General features: G+C 39.5%; 1 long non-coding RNA gene across 1 annotated transcript; it reads right to left on the reverse strand.

Moving 5' to 3' along the window:
- Positions 1 to 12,809: 12,809 nt before the first annotated feature.
- LOC309499859 lies at positions 12,810 to 13,748 on the reverse strand. The gene is made up of 2 exons (XR_014206372.1): positions 13,659 to 13,748; positions 12,810 to 13,566 (listed from the first exon to the last, which is right to left on the reverse strand). It is a non-coding gene; the product is annotated as an uncharacterized lncRNA (long non-coding RNA).
- Between the last annotated feature and the right edge of the window lie 9,302 nt (positions 13,749 to 23,050).

A 23,050-nucleotide genomic window follows, 5' to 3' on the forward strand; every position in this document is an offset into this window, starting at 1 on the left:
AGATTGATTTGTAAAACTTTTACATAAAACACAAACTAGTTTAAAAAGTGTTACGTTTTTACATACCCAGTTGTTAAAGACTCGGAGTTTAAAGATATATAAGTGCTTCGTTGTAGTGGAGCAAAGTGTAGAGCGTCTACTCACTCCGGACCTCAGACAGAAATGAAGCAGTCTGAGGCCTACAGAGAGACACACACAAACCCCGCCCCTAGCCCCGCCCCAACAGATGTCACCGTGGGAAATTCCCACACCCCCCTTCAAGCTCCCAAATAGAAAACACATCCGGTCAGCTCAGTAGCCAGACTTAAATGACCAAAGAAAACCGATGCAACGACCCGGAGAGACCACACCCCCTAACACGCCCCTCTCAAAGCTCATAGGTTGTGTAAAATTAAGACACACCTCTCAGATGTCATTGGATGATACAAATGACATCACTCATAGGAATCCCCCTACCACAGCATCACAGTTAAGAGTTTAAAAAGCAGCGGAAACTTCAAGTGAAATACTACTTGTGGTTTTTTACAAATCAGATAAAGTAAAATGGCTATGGCGTCAGACCCCAAAACTCCCGAGAGAAGGATTACTGAGGCTATGGAGGATTTAACTTTAGCTCCACGAAAAAAACGAGAAACGCATGGGCCATGCTTAACGCGATTTCTTCACGAACCGTCAGATTCTGTGAAATATGCCTTCCGTTTATCTGGAGGACGTGCGTGTACGTATATTTATGACAAAATCAACATGGAGGTTAGATTAGTTAACGTGGATGACGATGAACGATTCACAACGAATACAACGGAGGACCCGGATTTAGTTTTTTCGGAGAGAGAGTGGGGTTTATTCTATTCAAAAGTATGGCCAGATTTGAAAGACGGCGGGGATATGCCACTTTTCATTGCCGAATGGACAGCAATGACTTTGGGGACAAGGTACCGAATCCTCGCGGATCAAATCAACAAACATCCTGAAGATTACATTTACATCCTGTGCAGTGATTTTGGTAAGAATTTACCAGAATGCTCTTGGCCGGTGTCCGAGGAAGAACATCTAAAATTGTATGATCTGAAATTCATGTTTCAATGGAAGGATCTGGAAGATATTTTTTCCAAGATCAATCAGCTTTTTCAATGGACCAGCGCGTATGAACGCTATAACAACATTAAAGTCAAACTTTTCCACCCTGAGTGGGCGACTCCAACTAGACGCGGAATTCACGTCACGCCCCCAACTGTGTACAGACATTTAAAGGGCCCTCTCTCCGGACTCTGACTCATTCACACGCATCATGTCTCAGGATACCGGTTCTCCTTCTACTTCATCTCAACTGCTTGGAGCTACTGATGGATTTACAAAAAATGGATTACCGACTATCACAAAGGGATTACCTCAGAAAAACATCGAATGGATAAATAATTTCTGCACACAACTGGGCTACCACAATCTGGCGTTCCTCAGAAACTATGGAGTTTCAACACCTCACGCTAATACTGAGACCCCAGACACAACCAGCGATGAGACGGACGGATGTCTCGGGGACACAGGTCACAGGATTATCAAAGCTATTTTGGCTGTCATTCTGGAATTTTTGATAGACCAACAAATGAAAAATTCCTGTGACAGGTGCACTGTGGATCACCCATCTCAAACTAGACATTCTTGTTTGTTTGAACCTTCTGCATATTATTTTTACGGATGCTTTGAAGAAATCAGTCTGAAGCTTCTCACCCCGGAGTTGAAAAACATATTAGCGCAGGCCTTGAGTCAGTACGGAGGCAGCCCCCATCTCGAGAGGATCCAAGGAGCTGTTGAGGCAATTTTATACGGTCTCAGAGATGAAATGTACATAGTGGAACAATTATCTTCAATTCGGGACAAGCTGATCGATGAATCTTGCGAGGAAATAATATACACGGCTGTGGATAAATGGAAACGAGCCGTGGCTGAAGATCCGGAGATCACACAGGTTTGAAAATGGGGAACTTCTGCTCTACCTCTTGGATTACAAAATATTTCTTTAAATCACGTGTTAAATATGGAATATCTAACCTGCTCCACAAGATTATCCAGAATAATTGGACTACAAACACCACCATAACTCGGGATGAAAAACGACTAATGGATTTAATGAATGCCGTGAGGGGATTATCGAATTCACATTATAGATGTTTGTAACCTTCTACTTCTTACATTCTAATAAAAATATCCTTTGTTTGTAAATGCTTGTGTAACTTTTATATGGTGAAATAAAAATATCCTTTGTTTGTAAATGCTTGTGTAACTTTTATATGGTGAAATAAAAATATCTTTTGTTTGTAAATGCTTGTGTAACTTTTATATGGTGAAATAAAAATATCTTTTGTTTGAAAATGATTGTGTAACTTTTATATGGTGAAATAAAAATATATTTTATTGTTTGAGAATGCTTGTGAAATAAAATAAAATACTGAACAAATTTGTAACTCGATTCATTATGACTGAAATCTCATAGCGTTAACATGGTAGAATTAATGAAAAAGATATACTACGACCCCAGCAATTCGGGTGCTCTCGGAGGTAGAGACAGATTAAAACAAGCTGTATTAGAACAACACGGTGTAAGATTATCCGATAAAGATGTGAGTGATTGGCTATCCAGCCAAGACACATACACGCTCCATCGAACCGCACCAATAAATTATAAGCGGAATCGTGTGGTTGTCTATGGGAAAGACCAGCAGTTTCAGGCCGATTTAGTAGATATGTCAGCCTACGCAAAAGAGAACGACAATATCAATTTTATTTTAACTATTATTGATATTTTCTCAAAATATGCCTGGACAAGGGTGTTGCGAAATAAATCAGCGTCCGAAGTAACTAAAGCTTTTTTGTCAGTTTTGAGAGAGGGACGAATACCTATCAAGTTGCAGACAGATAAGGGCACAGAGTTTTTCAACAAGTCTTTTCAACAGATGATGAAAAAATATAATATAACACATTTTTCAACAGCTTCTGAATTAAAAGCGAGTGTGGTCGAAAGGTTTAATAAAACTTTAAAAGGACGAATGTGGAGGTATCTTACATCGATAAATTCCAGACGGTACTGTGATATTTTGCAAGATTTGACAGAGGGGTATAACTCCAGTTATCACAAGTCCATAAAAATGCGACCGTTGGATGTAAATAAAGAAAACGAATCCGTGGTATTCAACAATTTATACGGGAAAATGCGTAAAGAGACCCCCGTCTTTAAATTCTCAGTGGGAGACGTGGTCAGAATATCTAAAGTCCGCAATATATTTACCAAAGGCTATGAGCAGAACTATACCGAAGAATACTTTACTATAAGTGCGTGTATACCCCGAAATCCAGTCGTATACAGGATACAGCTATGATGGAGAGATAATACAGGGTTTTTTTTACGAAAAAGAACTCCAAAAAATTATTGTGAGCAATGATAAATCGTTTAAAGTCGAAAAAATTCTCGATTAAAAGCGACGCGGAAAAACCATGTACGTTTTGGTGAAAAGGTTTGGATGGCCATCAAAATTCAATAGTTGGGTTCATGAAAAGCAGGTGATGGATCTACAATCTCCCTTAAAACCCTAGGAGAGTCGCTCACGTTCTCATTCAACCAAAAACATCTGACATGTCTGAGGAGGACGGATTCTACGTCACACTCCCGTGCAATGCATCCGGTCATGTTTACCCCCAGAATACCATATCTAATTACAGAACTAGATTGGCAAAGGCAATACATTTAAAAGGATTATGGGAAGTGGCGTTGGTTGAGTTCCACTATCCAAAAACTTGGCATACTTTCAACGAGGAAGACGCTACTTTTATTATTGAATGCAAACCATGTTTGAACGACGATGAACGTAGCAAACTGCGAGGGGATAGTATTCAAACTTTTCGGAAAGACCTAAAAATAAAATACGGCTATTTTGAGGATATTCCAGTATTACTCAAGGAAATAAACGCTACTCTTCCACCGCGGGTGCAGCTTAGGTACGATAATATAAAAAATAAGATATCGCTGAAATCAAATCAGAGAGCATCGCTAACGTTTTACGGAAAGGTAGCCATTATTCTAGGATTAAAACCCGGTGTTCCTATAGAAAATCTAAACAGTTCGGATGAACACGAAGACGCACGCACATATGCACCACACCAGGCTGATATAAGCGGAGGATTTTACACTCTATTTGTATACATAGATATAATAGAATATCAAGCAGTGGGTGACGCGTATGTTCCATTATTAGAGACGATACATATTGAACCGATCACTAACAAAGCAGTCAGTGTCAGGTACGACAAGTCTCATTACGTCCGTCTTAATAAAAACAACATATCAGATATCGGCATCGAGATTAAAGACGATCAGAATAAAGACATACGATTCACCTACGGAAAAGTTGTGACGAAGCTGCACTTTAGACCAGTGAGAAAACATTTGTTTTAAAAATGGCTTATCTCAATCCGTACCAGGAGGACCCCCAGCGTTATATTTCATATTATCAGGCGCAAACAGGACATGGGATGCCGGGCTATGCCGGAAGCGGTGTAATGTATGGGGCCGGCTTTGCATCAGGGATCGGGGGTCTATTTCGTGGATTATATCGTATGGCGATACCGTTTCTAAGAAGGGGTTTCAGTATAGCAAAGCCACACATAAAAGCTGCGGCAAAAAATATAGTAAGTGATGTAGTTACCAGTGCCTTGTCAAAGTCATTTAATAATGATAACAGTGATCAGGGACAGAGGGGTCACGGTCTTATGGTCATGCGTAGAGGCTTAAGACCACCGGGGACCCGTATGAGGAGGGGGCGTGGTCACGGTATAAAGAAGACTAGACGCGTCACTAAGAAACGCCCAGTTGTAAAAAGCAGAGCAAGAAGCCGCACGAAGCGTGTGAAAAGATCTACAAGTTTGAAAAGACGAACCAACACTATCTTCTAAATCATGTCGTTGATTCATGCAATGTCAGACGAATGTATCAAATCAGAATTGGATATTTTTACCCTGCCTTTAACTCAAACAGCTATCGAGAAAAACACTTATGTGGAGATCCCTCCAGTGTCAGCGATTAATGATTCTTCTCCGATTGAATTTTTCATCGCGGGGACTGGTGAAGATTACACAGATCTGAATAACACATTGCTATACACTCGGGTTAAAATAACTCTGCCAAGCGGAGATGACCTACCGCCAGGCGCTCCCGTTTCGCTCATAAACTACCCCGGGGCTACGATTTTCTCGCAGGTGGATGTCTCGCTAGGAGATCGACTAGTGTCACAATCCTCCAACACGTATCCGTACAGGTGTTTGATTGAAATGCTTATTAATTATGGAAAAGATACCCTAGAGAATAACTTTTCAGCTGGACTGTTTTACAAAGATACCGCTGGCCATATGGATGCCACAGACCCGGCAGGTGCAAATGCAGGTTTAACAAAAAGGGCTGCGTTTACAGATGGGAGCAATGTTGTGGAGTTATTAGCCCCTATACACAGCGATATATTTTTTCAGCCGAAATTACTTTTGAACGGTGTAGATATTCGTATTCGTTTAACTAGAGCGAAAGACACCTTCTGCCTTATGCGCGGGGACGCGATCGATTATAAACTAAAAATAATCTCCGCTTCTCTCTTCATCAAAAGAGTGTCTGTCTCCCCTTCGGTGCGTTTGGGTCATGCTCAAGCTTTACTGTCGGCCACAGCCAAGTATGGTTTCGATAGAGTCTGTGTCAAGAATTTTAGTATTCCCGCTGGATCTCGCGTCTCAAATCATGAAAACCTCTTCCTAGGCACTTTACCAAAATCCATCGTTATAGCAATGACGGATAACGATGCTTTTACTGGCTCATTCGAAAAAAAACCATTTGCGTTCAAACATTTTAATCTTGAATATTTAAATCTCACCTCAGACGGGCTTCATATTGGGACACGCCCCTTTCAACCAGAGTTTAATTTAGGAAATGCCGTGAGAGAGTATTATCAGCTGGTTACCGCCACGGGGAGGCATTTGAAGAATCAGTCACTGGCCATAGATAGGGAGGATTTTCTCAACGGCTACACGTTGTTTGCCTATAACCTTTCTCCAGATGAAGACTGCTCGCAGCATGTGTCGCTGATTAGATCAGGAAATATTAGGTTAGAAGCGCGTTTTAGAGAGCCTCTACAAAACACAGTAAACATTTTGATTTACGCTACGTATGATTCTCTTCTTGAAATATCAAATAGGAGACAGGTGTTGGCAGAACACTACTAAACGACTTGAAATGAACACTGTGGAGCTAACTGGAATTATGGACAACATTACATGTAATGTTAATTTTTTAGGAGTATACGCTAGCGATCATCTCCCCAAAGAACCGTTGATAGATCTTCCAGCTCTATTAATTTGTAATACGGATCGATCGGACGAACCAGGCCGCCATTGGTTAGCAGTGTACATAGGTCGAAACGGGGTCGGATGTTTTTTTGACAGCTTCGGGAATCCTCCGGATTCAGATTTTTTCCCTCCATCTATTCTCTACTTTCTAAAAAACAATTCTACCCAAGTTCATCATTCTACCAGACAAGTCCAAGATTTTACATCTGTCACCTGCGGGGAGCATTGTGTCTTTTTTCTGTATCATATTTCACGAGGTGTTAAGTATGAAGATATAATGAAATTTTACCATAACGATAATCTATTAAGAAATGATGTTATGGTGTCTCTTTTTGTGAAAAAAATAAAACCCATAGTCTGTGATAGTAAAAGATTAAAATGTATCCAGTGTGTACAGTCTGGTAAAATGTTCCAGTCTTATTAATTCCTCTGTAACGAATAAATAAAGAATATGTAATGAATAAATGACTCGTAATCAGGTGGATAATTTCGTTTTTTCTTTTATTTGACATCAAAACAATAACACAACATACATGGACGTTATATACAATATGTTGTGCAATAACATGGATAGATTAAAAACTAAAACACAAATACACATAATGAAAATCTCACACATGATAATATTTTGTAAAAAAACAAACATAACAACCATTACATATAGTTGTTAAAAATTCATCCATTGTTCTGTATCTACGCTTGGCATGTTAAATAGGTTTTCATCAGAGGCGCGTGGGTGTGTGTGTGTGTGACGTTTTTTCAAAGACTTAGTAGCTGTAGTACCAAAGTCATCCACGTGTGTTTTCCTTTTAAGTGATTCAAGCATCCGTCTTACATTATGATTGGTTACAGTCGAATGAGGAATATTTAATGTTACAAATGCATCCAGAAACTCATACCATCCTGTAGGGCGTCGATTGTCATGCAACATCTGTGATGACGTTACGCTCTTTACCAGATCAAATATATGGGATCCGGGAATGATTCCCCCTTTATAGACAAATTCTCCATCAACAGTCCATGAAGACAAGTGTTTGGCTTTGGACATTTTATCCATAATATATTTTACATTTTTCAAGCTTCTCTGAGGAACGTTGTTTAAAACTTCTGAGAAGATTGGGTCATCACTGACGTCATCAATACTAACCTCGGGGTGTGGGAGGGGCTAGGTGTCGCATGTTCCGGTAATGTAAGAGTTAGACTGTTACTTTCCATATCACCGTGTTTTACCACATTTAAGAATCGTTGTAAAACATTAGTGTAGAGCTTGGATTTTTCGTAAGTGTTCAAATCATGCCTCTGTAGTATATCTCTAATAGATGAATCCAAATCATTCTCCACAAACGCATGAATATTCTCACGAACCGGTGCAGTTCTTAGTCTATCCAACTGTTGTTTTGGCACTAGATACAATTTCTCGGTATGTTGCATTTTTCTCTTCAGATTCAGTTTCTAGTTATGAGGCTAGTTATAAAGGGAAGTGCTACGCTGAGTAGGGGAAGCAGAAAACCGCCCTTTTGATTAATCATACGTCTCTTCCTGGTGATATTAATATTTTTATTTGCAACGTACTTTATCTCGTTTTTCCTTCTTTTTAAAGCCCCGTGCTGTTTCGCAGTTAGAGGGACCTTGCCATGCAGAATATTGAGAGCCAGTTCACATAGAGCTAATATTAGCTCATCGGGGGCTGAATGCAGAATAACACGTCTCTGCTTGGGTGAGCTCTTGTATAATAACTTTAAGAGATAGAGATTTCTGGAAAGCCTTGTGCTCATTTTCACCTCGGGACGTACACCACCGGGTAGTCTGACAGTAAATCCGTTCTGAGTCGGTATTTTTCTGGTGTCTGTGGTTTATAATCTATCAAAAAATAGCTGTAAGGCCGTTCGGTTGCATCTTGATACGCTTCGATAAAAAATTGTGTATTACCCGGAAACATTTGACGACCTAAAACGCCTATCTGTTGTTTATCTCGAGGATTTTTAAATATAATTAAATAATTTGTATTTAACCCGATTGTTCTGGTAGATTTACCCTGGAAAAACTGATTCTGTATTAATAGCAAACAGCTAATCTTCATGTGATGTATGTATTGTGTAAAAATCTTCTCGACTTCACCGTTAGAAGCAGCTTGACTCATAACGTCATCCATAACGAGTATAGATGTTTTACCAGGAGGAAATAATGATTCGTCATCCAATTTCTTTGGTATACCTTCAATGAATTTAATATCAAAAGCATGTAACATTTCATCATACATTGGCTGCCAGGATGTATACACATAGACAAAATTGTCAAACTTGACAGAGGACATTTTCTCTGAATTATACATTAGATTCTTCACAAAAAAAGTCTTCCCAGAACCACTTGGACCGGCAACGATTGCCGAAAAAGGGTGTTGCAGTCTGCAGTCAAACACATCTGTTTCACACATTTTTGAAATATATTACTAGAATCCGTAAGGTAAGGTAGTATAATCTGGTTGGAGTACCCGCTTATCATACACCACGGAATTTTTTTTCACATTTGACCTGTTGTGTAATGTGAATCTCCTCTTATTCCGTGTGATGGTGTTTGTTTTTGCGGACAGGTGTAATCTGACACCTCTTTCGACATAACCTCGCACAAGATCGGTCAGACTCTGTAGCGTAACTATTTCAGCATTCTCTGCTGTTAACGTGATGCCTTTAGCTTTGAGACATGAACGACCATCGGATGTCTTAAATGCATAAGATTTAGGACCCGAGGAAACGAATTGGATTATATGCTGACCAGAATCTAACTCGCTCGTCAGCTGACCGAGATAAGATCCTGTCTCAGGAATCCAATCACCGGTTTTTGATACAAAAATCACGCTCTCTGTGTCGGCATAAATCACTCTCTCCCGTAATTTATCTAGAAGATTATACAACTCGAGTCGCCCGTAACAAGTCGTGAAAGCACCTACCAGAAGATTTACATCACGCGTGGGAGATGGGTCTTGCGCTGCACTACTCGACTGAATCAAAGCCACTGAATCAGATACGAAAGAGAAATGATGTATTACGTGGGCGTGGTTAAAGAGTTGCTGAGTGAACTCTTCTGGGTCTGCCAGGAGTTCACTGTGTGCAAGGTGAGATCTCAGACAAAACCTACCCCAAAGTGTATTCAAGATGAGCTTAGCAATGGATCTTTTTGCTGGATTTTTTATTATTTTAGACGGATCTAACTGGATCCCTTCCTTATCCAGGTAATCAGCTACGTAAGATTGTTTTTCTGTCTCTGTCACTACATCGGACGGATACCCCGACGCTTCCTGTTTCAGTTTAAGGAATGTTTTAACATATTCGGTGAATAATGTATCGGACGTGTCTGGGAAATGCCAGACTTCATGTATTTTGATTACGCAATACCCGTGTTGAATAGCTTTCTGGAGTTCAACGGTCACCCATGTGCCTGTAATACATCTCTCAGCCTCTGTATGACAGCATTGTGTATCCTGAATCTGATTCTCTGCACAAGTCTTACATAGAGGAAACATTAGCTTACCAGCGCACCTGTAAGGCAGTACTGGATGATACAACCCCCGCGGGGGAAGAACTTCGGCCTTTATGAGGCCAAAGTAGTTCTCTATCGCTTCAAAGTCCTTGAATATAATTTTAGGATGACCTATAGGATACGTTTTAGTAGCCTGGACGAAAGGGTATAACGATGTGAAATCATAATAGTCGATTCTCTCATTTTCAGCTGTTTTGTGATACAACTTGTACGCATTTGTTCTACCGCCGTATAGAGCATCTCGAGCTCTCAGCCTCTCGTGTGTTTCGTAAGATGACATGAACCGCATGACATCACAGTCTGTCTGTTTCAGCCCCTCCCATTCGCATTCCCACATAACAATAACGCGCAATCCATAAACTTTTCGCAGGGTTTCTAGTTTTGCATCCGACTGCCTTCTGAGATCACCAAAACACACTTTCGATAAAGGTTGAATTTCTTCTGCCTTAAATCTGCAGTCGTGGCCGTGAAAAAAGCACCCTAGGAATTCCAAGGCTATCTTTGTCCCATTATCATCCTCATAATAACCATCTAGGTGATATGGCCCCAACGCACGCTCGCCATAGTTTAATGCATGTTCTATCTCCACGTTTTGACTCAATTTGACATACTCAAGCCATTGGATAGATACGTTTGAAAACGTCTTGTGTTGATTAATATAGGCGTGGCTGTGTGTTAGAGCCAGTGTGTCGCGCGAGAGAAAATTTGTTTTGAAAGTTTTCATACACACACCTGGTAATGTGATTGATTTGAACGGATCGATGTTTGTGAAATTTATAAATTCGTCTCTGTAACATTTGCAGGCTTTTCGTAGAATAATTACATCATTCCTACAGTAAAAAGCGATCTCCTTTTTGAAGTCAAAGATATCATTCGATACATCTGCGTACCAAGTGTCAAATCTGACACGCTCGGCTTCACTCATTGTCTCATAACCGTAAAACTCTTTTGCAGGATAGGGACCGATATATTCTCCATTTTCTGGTTTATTGAAAAGGTGCGGAAAATAACCCTTCTCCTGTGTATCTAAGTTAAGGGCCTTGGGTATGTTAGCTAGTTTAAAGGGGATAAATTGCCATGAGTCGATGAAACGTTGTTTAAACACAGTATCATACATGTATAGAATTCTACACCCCTGCATAATAACTTTTGGCGTCAAACCCTCCCCGACAAGATAATTAAGGAGTAAATATGCATCAAAACCGGACGAGTTATGTGCAATAAACGTGTATCCTGTATATTTTGGGCGTCTGAAGTGTTTAATCAAAAGAGCCACACAATCTAGCCCCGCAGCTTCAAACGTCTCGCCTGTCTCTGTCATTGCGCAAACATAATTTGCTATGTGTCTCCCATCTTGAACGAATGTTTCAAAATCATAATAAACATATTTTTTATCTTTGGGTTCAGGTTTTAGAGGCTGAATGTAACATTCGTGACCACCGTCGTTCGTCAAAATCTCGTAACAATGTACACAATACTCTGGAGAGCATTTGTGAGGTTTTATTTTTTCACCACCAGAGGGCGTTCTATAAACGGCATGGCATTTTGAGCAGAATCTCACAGATTCACACTGAGATCTCTCGCCGGGGGTTTGTGATTTTTTATGTGATTCGTAACAGAAGTTGTTTTTACAGAATCTCAGACATTCTGCACACTGTCTTGTTCTGCTCGCATACGAGCGACATTCAGATGTCATACATATTTTGCAAACAAACTGACATTCGTGTGTTTTTCTGTCTTTATGGCCCTTGAAGCAGTATTCGCACACGTACGAGCTTCCAATAAATCCGGTTAAATTTTTTATTAGATGAAAATGTCCTCCGTGCAGAAATAGATGGACTGTCTTTGGGTGTAATTCGTCTGTGTTTTTGTACACAACCACCTTGCCAGAACAGTCTCTATAAAAAACTACAATTTTTATGTCTAATTTATTTTCGAAAACCGACAAATTATGGAGACCTATCTGCTCGTGTGCCATAAAACCACATCCCGTGTGAATCTCCATCGCAGGTGTGTGTAACTCTTGATCTGTGAATTCTGGATTGAGGAAATATGCTAGACAGTAACTCAAACACATTTCATTATCGATATTAATGGGGCTAAATAAATGCATTTTATTCCTACTGATACTCTCGCTGATAGCTAGGTCATTGATCTTTCTTCTTCCCCCTCCTGTTTTATCTCGCACAATTGAGATTTGTAATGTTAGGGTCGAGTCACTAGCCACATCAGCATTACTCTGAGCAACTTGCTCAATCTGATTTATGAATAATGAAGCATCGTGGTTGTTATCAGGTGTTAATACTGTATTTACTGACCCCGGCAAACTTTCTCCTGCAAGCGCTATGTTAATGAAGCCCGTCTCCCCCGCCAGCTGATGTGAAAGGTCAACCACCTCGTTTAGAATATTATGGAGGCGTGAATTATATTCTACAAAATCGCTGGTCTGTATTTGTCTGAGATCTAACGATCTCTGTAACTCTACCCCATTAAAACGCGGTCGTGGTGTTATCGTGAAACCCTGAACAACCCCGCCATCAGTCATCAGAGAATCTATCTCCGCACGACTTAACTCCGTAGGCCGCGTTTGAGATGACCCTAGTGTACCACCTGTCTGTGCGCTCTCATCTCCATCATCCCCGGTCGGCTCTATCCAGCCATGCTGGTCGATTATAATATTATCCAATCTCTCCGTATTAGACAAAACAGTACTATTTAGACCTCTTAACTGTTCACGTATTAAAATATCGAGTCTCTCGTTATTCTCAGACCTAGGTCTTGATCTTGAGCGAGTTATATCATCACACTCTGAGTCGGTTCTCTGTCTTTTAGGAAACATTTTGATATGTTTTTTTATTTTAAAATTGTGTGAAACAGAAGGATCCCATCAAATATACACCACAATGTTTTTAATAGGTATACATCATAAAATGTAGGCTATTAGTAAAACATAATCACCCATACACACACCTCTAGATAAAAAAACAATAACAGAGAAATAGATTTTTAAAAACTGAAACACAAATACAAAATCTCACACACTTAGATAGAAACAATAACAGGCAAACGATTTTAAAACAATAACAGTGAAATGTTTTAAAAAAACTAGTCAATCATCATTTTATGTAGGCCTATCCCTCGATTGTCTCTGAATAATATTTAATCTTTCAGAGATTAGGGACAGTACAGTAATAAGCAATGAATGATCATTCCTCACCTCCAAAAGGTTTTGCTGAAGTGATAAGACCGTGTTGCGCAACTGTCTGTTTTCTTCCAACACACGGTCTTGGCTAACACCGAAAAATTCCACCGCACTTCTTAAATCGGCGGTGTGTTGATTCTGTGTATCAATGACTCTATGTAGGAGCTCCGTAATACCGCTCTGCGCTCCTGAAACTATATCCGCTGTCTGATGGTAAGTGAGAGGTAGTGTGGCGATTTCGATAACACGTTGGAAGCTTCTGTTTGCACTCCGTAAAGTGGCATAACTCAATCCACGGAGATCTGCAGGGTTGTACAGAGGACTAAACCTCCGGTCGTCTTCATCACTGCTTTCTGATAAGTCCCGTTCAGAACTGATGCCGTTCAGTACCGATTGTTGAGAAGCCAAAAACACCTCTGCCCCTCTTTCTGGAGAAGAGGGGATTTCTTCTAAAAGCAAAAAAAAATAAAAAATAAAAAAATATATTATATGAATTATTTAATATAGATAAAATATAGTCTAATGAAACAAGAAATCTTACCGTATTCATCCGTATTCGGACTCTCAGGAGAATATTTCTCGAATCGTTTCTTTCCTCCCGTTGTGGATGTAACAGATTCACTGTTTTCTTCTAAAAACAATATTCAGTTAATTCAAAAAATTCAACGAATAAAAAATATAAAAGATTAGACCCAAATAGTTTTCTTTTTCCCTTACCTCTCTCCGGATAGATAAATTCTTCTCCATAAATTTCCCGAAGACGTTTCACCCCTTTACGTGAAGCGTCAATGATGTTAATCGGTCCGGTGTTTGCCTCATCCAAAGACGGGCTCGAGCGGGAAGAATTCTCCTCTTCGACTGGACGTGAGGATTGACGTTCGCTACTCTCTGTGTCCACGCAGACCACAGGTCTAGGGGTTGAATTGGGCGTGACGTCTTCGTAAATTTGATTGGTCGGGTTTAAATCAACAACGAATGGGTATTTAGCTGGGTTCGGCGGTTGGGCGGAGCTATGAGCCGGTGCGTCCTCTGTGATTTCTGTTGAAAGTAGTTTTTTCTTTAAAACAAATATTAAATAGTAAATATTAAAAAAGACATGACAAAAATATATCCTCGTACCTTGAAAAAAATCACCTGGCGCGACACCTTCGGGGAATGATGTGTCATCTGCAAATAAAAGCATTTATTGAGATATCTTTTCAATTTTGTAGGTTATGATTTATGATAAAAAAACTCACATAAATCGTTAAGAATTTCCACTAATTCGGGATCAAAAGAGCCTTCGTCTCCTTCTGCTCCATGATGATGATTTGTAGACATTGCGCTGGCTCGATCGTGTGTCTCCTTCGGCGGTTGGGTACTCAAATGAAATACTCAAATGACTCCTTTTAAAGATTGCGATACGATGCGTTTTAAAAACACCTTTTTCCCCGCTTAATTTTCAAAGAAACCCTTCATCTCTGCATGTGGTATGGAGTCTGATACCTGATTTGTATGACTAGAAAAAAACATGTCGAATTTGACCCATCTCTTCAAATAAGCTCTGCAATAAAACTAATTCACACAATTCCGTCAAAAAGAGAAAAAATTAAATATGCAGGATGCTACCATATGCCCCATAACACCTCGGTAGACATAGCGACGCTCTGTGTGTGTGTGTGTGTGTGTGTGTGTGTGTGTGTGTGTGTGTGTGTGTGTGTGTGTGTGTGTGTGTGTGTGTGTGTGTGTGTGCGGTATGATAGGTGAGAGAGCCTTAAAAAAACTCTAGGGGACTATAGCCTACTTTAAAATATAGAATAATTTTGTGACAATTAAATATTGGAAACCGTGACTATTTACCACATTTCATATGGATGTTTAAAGTGGTTTACATAAAAAACGGTATAAAAACGATAGATAAAACAAATAGTATTTCACTTGAAGTTTCCGCTGCTTTTTAAACTCTTAACTGTGATGCTGTGGTAGGGGGATTCCTATGAGTGATGTCATTTGTATCATCCAATGACATCTGAGAGGTGTGTCTTAATTTTACACAACCTATGAGCTTTGAGAGGGGCGTGTTAGGGGGTGTGGTCTCTCCGGGTCGTTGCATCGGTTTTCTTTGGTCATTTAAGTCTGGCTACTGAGCTGACCGGATGTGTTTTCTATTTGGGAGCTTGAAGGGGGGTGTGGGAATTTCCCACGGTGACATCTGTTGGGGCGGGGCTAGGGGCGGGGTTTGTGTGTGTCTCTCTGTAGGCCTCAGACTGCTTCATTTCTGTCTGAGGTCCGGAGTGAGTAGACGCTCTACACTTTGCTCCACTACAACGAAGCACTTATATATCTTTAAACTCCGAGTCTTTAACAACTGGGTATGTAAAAACGTAACACTTTTTAAACTAGTTTGTGTTTTATGTAAAAGTTTTACAAATCAATCTTTTCTGTAAATTAAAAAACTCTTAACTTGTTTTAATGTTTTAACATCTTTAAATAACACTAACTCATTTTTTTATATCTCTTTTAGAGAAAAATGCAATTTTAACTTATTTCATTGATGTTTTGAAAGTGATGAATGTACATCTGTCTTCTTTAATAAAAAACACTGATCTCACACTCTGGCTATGTCTTTATTGTACATTTCTTTAAAAGTTTTAATTTACACTGTTTAGAACTACTGAGCATGCGAAATTTTCCCACGCTTCAGATGTTCAACCCCTAAGGAGGCGTGACACAAATCCAATTTTCCCACGGTGTATGTACAGCCCATAAGTGGGAGGAGTTAGCGTGGAAAATTCCCACGGTGTACTGTACAGCCCATAAGTGGGAGGAGCTAGCGTGGGAAATTCCCACGGTCAAGGGGGCGGGGCTTTGAGGGCCATAAAGCAATAAAACTGTCAGTTTTTTCTGATGGAAGGTGCCCTCTATTCTCTCTGTTATGGTTAACTATAACTATTGTTCTCATTTAAAGAGAATTCTAACCGTAACTGAAGAAGGGAGGGGCATCACATTATTATGCACCATTTTCATTACTTGAAATAAATCTATTAAACATTATCTGAAATGAAATAAAATATAAAAACTTAAACTTGTTTTATTGCTGCTACTGTATAGTCAAAGCAATGTTTCACATTTTCCTCTAGTTTGACTTGATGATTGCAGGTGGATCTCTGTTACTTTAAATTCAATTATTCTATTATCACTGTAAAGCCGCTTTGGAACAATCTACATTGTTAAAAGTCAGAATCAGAATCAGAATCAGAAAGAGCTTTATTGCCAAGTATGCTTGCGCAAACGAGGAATTTGTCTTGGTGACAGTAGCTTCCAGTACACATACAATATAAAGTGACAAGACAAGTGACAAGTAACATAGGTATAAATAAAAAATAGAAAAAATAAAAATAAAATACAAATAAAAGATTATAAATTATAAATATATATAAAGTTATAAGGTGCTATAATGAAATGTCTGAGGGAAGTATTGCACATGTTTGTTCCACAGTAGGGGAACATTTAAGTGTTCATGAGGTAGATGGCCTGGGGAAAGAAACTTTTCCTGTGTCTGGTTGTTTTTGTGCTCGGTGCTCTGTAGCGTCGACCAGACGGTAACAGTTCAAACAGAGAGTGTGCTGGGTGTGACGGGTCCAGAGTGATTTTGCGAGCCCTTTTACTCACTCTGGATGAGTGCAGTACTTTGAGTGTGGGAAGGGTAGTGCCAGTGATTCGCTCAGCAGTCCGAACTATCCGCTGTAGTCTACGGAGGTCGGTTTTGGTAGCAGAGCCGAACCAGACGGTGATGGAAGTGCAGAGGATGGACTGGATGACAGCTGAGTAGAACTGTACGAGCAGCTCCTGTGGCAGGTTGAATTTCCTCAGCTGACGCAGGAAGTACAGTCTCTGTTGGGCTTTCTTCACAATAGAGTCTATGTGAGTGTCCCACTTCAGATCCTGAGAGATGGTGGTGCCCAGGAACCTGAATGACTCTACTGCAGTCACAGTGCTGTCCATGATGGTGAGTGAAGGGAGTGCAGGGGGGTTTCTCCTGAAGTCCACGATCATCTCCACTGTTTTGAGCGTGTTCAGCTCCAGGTTGTTATAACTGCACCAAAGAGCCAGCTGCTCCACCTCCTGTCTGTACGCAGACTCGTCACCGTTCCGGATGAGTCCGATAACAGTAGTGTCGTCCGCAAACTTCAGGAGCTTGACAGAGGTGTCTTTAGAGGTGCAGTCATTTGTGTACAGGGAGAAGAGCAGTGGTGAGAGAACACATCCCTGTGGAGCACCGGTGCTGATGGTGCGGCTGTCGGGCGTGATTTTGCCCATTCTGACTAGCTGTTGTCTGTCTGTCAGAAAGCTGGTGATCCATTGACAGATGGAGCTAGGGACAGAGAGCTGGGTCAGTTTGGTCTGGAGCAGTGATGGGACGATGGTGTTGAAGGCAGAACTAAAGTCCACGAACAGAATCCTTGCATAGGTCCCTGGTTTGTCCAGATGTTGTAGGGGCATAGGTCCCTGGTTTGTCCAGATGTTGTAGGGAAGTGCTATATAAATGAAGATGACTTGGAGATGAGACAGCGATGAAGCCCATCAGCATATAGGGATGATTAGGAGGCCATGATCAACGCTTTATCTGTAGAGAGGTAAAGGGAGGGGAGAGAGGACTTCACAGGGGAGAGACTAGTTGACACTTCAGGACTGCGTTGTCTTCGTGTCCAGGCGCAGGTCCTTCATCAGATCTGGATACAGCCTGGATCCGGCAGCAGCGCCGCCGCTCCCACCACGCGCATCACGCGCTGTGCGTAGGGCACCAAGTGCTGAGGGGGCACCAAAAATAGCCTAATGAAAAAAAATGTATAATGCCGATATTATTTCATTAGCCTATAGAAATATTATTAGGCACATTTTAGCCATGTATATGTAACAAAAAAGGGGTGACAAGATAATTTAATTGCTCTAGTCTAGAAAGTACCGCCCCCCCGCGTTGGATGGTCCGTGCCGGTTGTTCGCGCGGGCGCCTTTGCGAAGGACGCGTTCGCGCGGACGAAGTTTGACAGACAGACAGTAGGCAACTTTTTTGGAAATGGCCCCTAAAAGACAGCAGGAGTTAGGATCTGAGAAAAGAAATAACACGAAACTGCGAGATGATGCCCGTGCATCACTTGCAGGTAAGTCCATGTTTAATAATTCTTAAATACGGGAAATGTGCTGCTGCTAATCGTAACGCGCCTCGAATTTGCTGACGTTAATGTTAGCAAACTATGTTATTATAACTTCGTGCAAGCTAAATTGAGATTTTACTGTTAAACATTACCTATTTTACAAATAACTGACGCCAGCTAGCTGTTACTTTCTTTACTATTTTTCTTTAGATATTGAGCAGTAGTTTATGGTTTATTTTGACGTGACGGTGGTTAATACTTTCTCAGGAAGTTAACAGTTAACGTTAGCAGTCAGTGCAGTGCACATGGTAGGCTAACAATTCCTGTTAAATATATACAAAATATAAAATGTCATTATGAATGATATAAAGCAAACAATACTGTTTAATTGTGTGCATTATTGCACCTCATTCTATTATGCTTTTATATTATATTTTATCAAATAGTTGATAAATAAGGAATAAAGGGGGAGAACTCCTTGGCTGCCATGCTTTCAGTTTTAAATGTTTATAATTGTTTCCGGTATGAGATTCTTTGTTTGAATATTGTGTCTAATAAATGTAATTTATTCAAAGTGACATTGAATGTGGAAAAAACATGTCTGGATTATTTTGATAATTTTTTTTATCTTGCTATTCTGTTTACTGAAAAAAAGTTTGTACTTTCAAATGTGTAGTGTGTGTTGGCTATTCTACATATGTTTACAAAGTCAGCAAAGCTGTGAAGATTTTACTTTCTCTTTTTAGTGTTCTTAAGTTTTATACTGTGATGCTGCTATTGTGTTATTGGTATTGAGTTATATGTTTGGTAAGTTAAACTGACAAAAACAAACGTTTTTTTTTCTCGGGGTCGGGGTGGGGGGCATCATATAGGAATTATGCTTAGGGCACCAAAATGGCTAGCAGCGGCACTGTCCGGCAGACTGCGGTAAACCTCGGGATAAACAGAGAGGCTAATATTAGCGTAGATGCCATTCTTCTTATGATGTAACGAGAACATCAGGATTTATGGGAAGTGTTCCCGGTTCCGGCTGGCCTAATTTATGCAGCCTAACATTGAATGATATAAGTCTATAATGTGTTATGTGTATGCTAGGCCAAAGAGATATGTTTTTAGTCTAGCTTTGAACTGACAGAGTGTGTCTGCTTCCCGGACAATGTTAGGAAGACTGTTCCAGAGTTTTGGTGCTAAGTAGGAGAAGGATCTACCGCTAGCAGTCGATTTTGATATTCTAGGTATTATCAACTGGCCGGAATTTTGAGATCGCAATAGACGTGAAGGACTATAATGCGTTAAGAGCTCGCTCAAGTACTGCGGAGCTAAACCATTTAGTGCTTTGTAAGTAATCAGCAATATTTTAAAATTGATAAAAATGTTACAGTTTTTCTCGATTGCTTAAACACATTTCTTGAAACTATGCCTCGTATTCTCAAAACTAAACACAAATCCATAACGTCTCACCCAATTCCCCAAACATCCTATTTTCAGGTCAAAATGAAGCTCTACACTCAAACCCACATGGAAAGAATCTATATGAGGATATATGCGCATATATGAAACCTATATGCAGTTTATATGCACATATATGCTGCATATATACAGCATATATGCACATATATGATAATATATATGCTGCATATATGCGTATATATGCCACATATAGGCATAATTGAGGTGCATATATGTGCATATACAGGCCATATAGGTCTCCTGTATTGCTTCTTTATATATACATATAAGCCCTATATGTACATACAAGATATGTCTCCTATAGCTCATGGCAGGATGGTCATTTTGTAGCTCATATCTCACTTTGGAAACTGTCATACATGATGCCTAGCTCAGATAGGCACATATATCAATTCGAAGCTCACGGAGCTGAGATCAAAAAGATAAAAAAAATAAAATAAAATAAAAATTCTGTTCAGTTTTTTGTCTTATTTTTGTTCTTGTACTATTTGATTGTTCTTAAGTAAATAAATAATGTAAATTTCTACATTTTGGGGTTTTATTTATGTTGCCTATACTGTAAAAAAAAGTGTACTTTTACAGGTAATGGTCTGTATTTTTTTTACAGAATTTTACCGTTTTGTCATTATAGTGAATGCCTGTTATTTTACAGATATTTGCTGTAATTTAAAGGTCCACTATTAAATTTACAGGTAATTGCTTGTATTTTGGTTTTACATCAATTTACGTTTTTTAAGGAACTTGTCTGTATTTTTACAAAGTAATATTTTACAGATTTTTTTCTGTGAAATTAGAAAACAAAGAAAAGAAGGTATAACTGCAGAAATCTGCATCTATTCAATATGTTGTCCTTACAGATTATTAAGCATGTGGGGGTTAAAGTGAGTTTTTTTTTAAGGTTAAATAATAGTATTTGTACATACAGCCTACCCTACATAGGCTACAGTAGACCTGTATTGAATTGTTTTTAGGCTATAGTCTTTTAATCTTGTCTTGCAAATAGATGCAATTTTGATCATTATGTCATTGTCTTATTCTCCCATAATTTCATGTATATTTTATTAATATTTTTCTAAATCTCCGTTGCTGCACATTCAGGGCTTTGTGTGTGTGTGTGTGTGCGCGCGCGCGCGCACGCGATGACGCAGATTCAAATTCGCCGCCATTACGTTTCCGCTGTTTAGTCCCGCCCACAACGGTCAGCTGATCAGTCGACTTTGGATCTGTATCAAGTGCAAGTGGGAGATTTGAATTCAGTCTACTCTCCTGAAGTGGATTGTGAGATTAACAGGGGTTCAATATGACACCTCATAATTCAAAGCAATCGTGTTCGTCGAGAGCAGTCGTGAGCAGGAGCCCTAGCTGTTGTCAGTTTGGATTCTTCGGAAATAGCACCCTTTTCAGTGAGCCTGGTTCGTCACAGCGGACATCATGCCAACCGATCACCGGCTAAGGTAAGAGTCTGCATGTGAACGATATTTTATATTACATTTGTGTTAAGTTTACGTTACAGTTTTCAAGCTAACATTAGCATTTTAAATGATGTTCAGTTAACTGGCGAGAGCTGGAGGCAAAACACTGAAAATGTAGCATGCATCTTTACATTTTCCATCTGTTTTAAGAAAGATCAGTTGAACCCACACCTCAAAAAATACCTAAAACAAGCTTTCGTAGACTTGTTATACATAAAGTCCGTTTAATTGTGTATAAAATCTTTGTTAATACGCGATAGTATCTGTCAGTAAATCAATCTCTTAAATGGTGGGACATTTTTAAACACTGTCTGGAAGCTGAAAACTCTTCTCTTAAAAAATAGTAACCACGTTTTTGGCGGATTTTTATTACCATTTTTAATAACCACAGTTATACTACAAATAGGCCTAACGTTACCAAGGTTTTTTTTTTTTTTTGGTTAAACCATAGTTAATTTTCATAAGGGTTAATGTGGTTATCAAGACCGTTAAGAAAACGAATTCAGTAAATACTGTACTCGTTGATGATACAGGGAAACACATGAGGCTAGAATATGAACACCACATGATCAATTCCATATTCTGGCTGCATGCTTGCCAACACGTCAGTTGAGGTTTTGCATTGTCCCAGTGGAACATATTCTGACATATGCAAATGTAATACTGAGTTGTAAAAAAAAAAAATATATATATATATATATTTGTGATTTCAGGTCAAGTGGAAAGCAGAATGATCATGGCAAACAAGGTATGGGAAGAAGTAATTTAAAATATTGTAATGGCCGAGTCTTCTGATTCCATATGATTGCACTAAAAGTGGCTGAAAATTTAATTTGTTTTATACTATATTTTCCCATGTGAATATTCATTTGATCCTTGTGAGGCCACTGGAGCTGCACAAGGTTTGGTTTTGCTTCAGTAAGACCACGATTGTGTTAGATTCCACCCATCTATTATTATTATTTTTTTGTATTGTAACTAGGCTCTGTCATTTAGAAACATGGGTTTTCCTATCACTTATAATGACATATATCTCTACCTTTCATTCCAGCCAGAGGATCTGACGGTTGCTGCTCGCATCTCAGCCTACCTGATGGAAAATTCTTGCTGGATGAATGACCTTCACCTTCAATTCAACCTTGCCAAGACAAAACTGCTTATGGTTTCACTTTCAGCCAAACCATGCGATCCTGCTGATTTGCCTTATACAACACCAGAAAGATCCGGCCCTTCCTATCGGAGCCACACAACTCCTTGTCTAAGCTCTTGTTCTATCCAGACTGGGCTATTGTAATGCTCTCCTGGCAGGCCTTCCAGCATCAGTCAAACCTCTGCAACTGATCCAAATGCTGCAGCAAGACCTAAACTCACTGCTTCAGATCTATGTGTCTCCAGAAGCTTGTGTTCTGCAAGTGAACGTCGCCTTGTGGTGCCATCATCCCAAAGAGACACAAAACCACTTTCACTGACCTTTACCTGGACTGTTCCCTGCTGGTGGGATGACCTGCCCAACTTAACACATTTTCAAGAAACTGCTAAAGATCCATCTTTTCATAAACACTTGACCCAATAATACTAAATCTTTGTTTTAATAATAAATAAATAAACTTGTGTACTGTGCTACACTAACTGGGACTTGTCACTGCACTTGTTGCTTCTATTGTTCTCTTAATTTTTAAGTCACTTTGGATAAAATGTAATTGTAAATGTGTAAAATAAGTTATATTAGAGTATAAAGGCATACAGCAATTGCCTTTTAATGTAGATATTTTTACATGTTCTAAATTATATACTAAGATTGTATTTCCTATCATTCACATATCTTGATGTTCAGTGTTTGTTTAATGAGTAATACT

The sequence above is a fragment of the Leuciscus leuciscus genome (assembly GCF_965113295.1).
Source record: "Leuciscus leuciscus genome assembly, chromosome: 5".
Taxonomy (NCBI): Eukaryota; Metazoa; Chordata; class Actinopteri; order Cypriniformes; family Leuciscidae; genus Leuciscus; species Leuciscus leuciscus.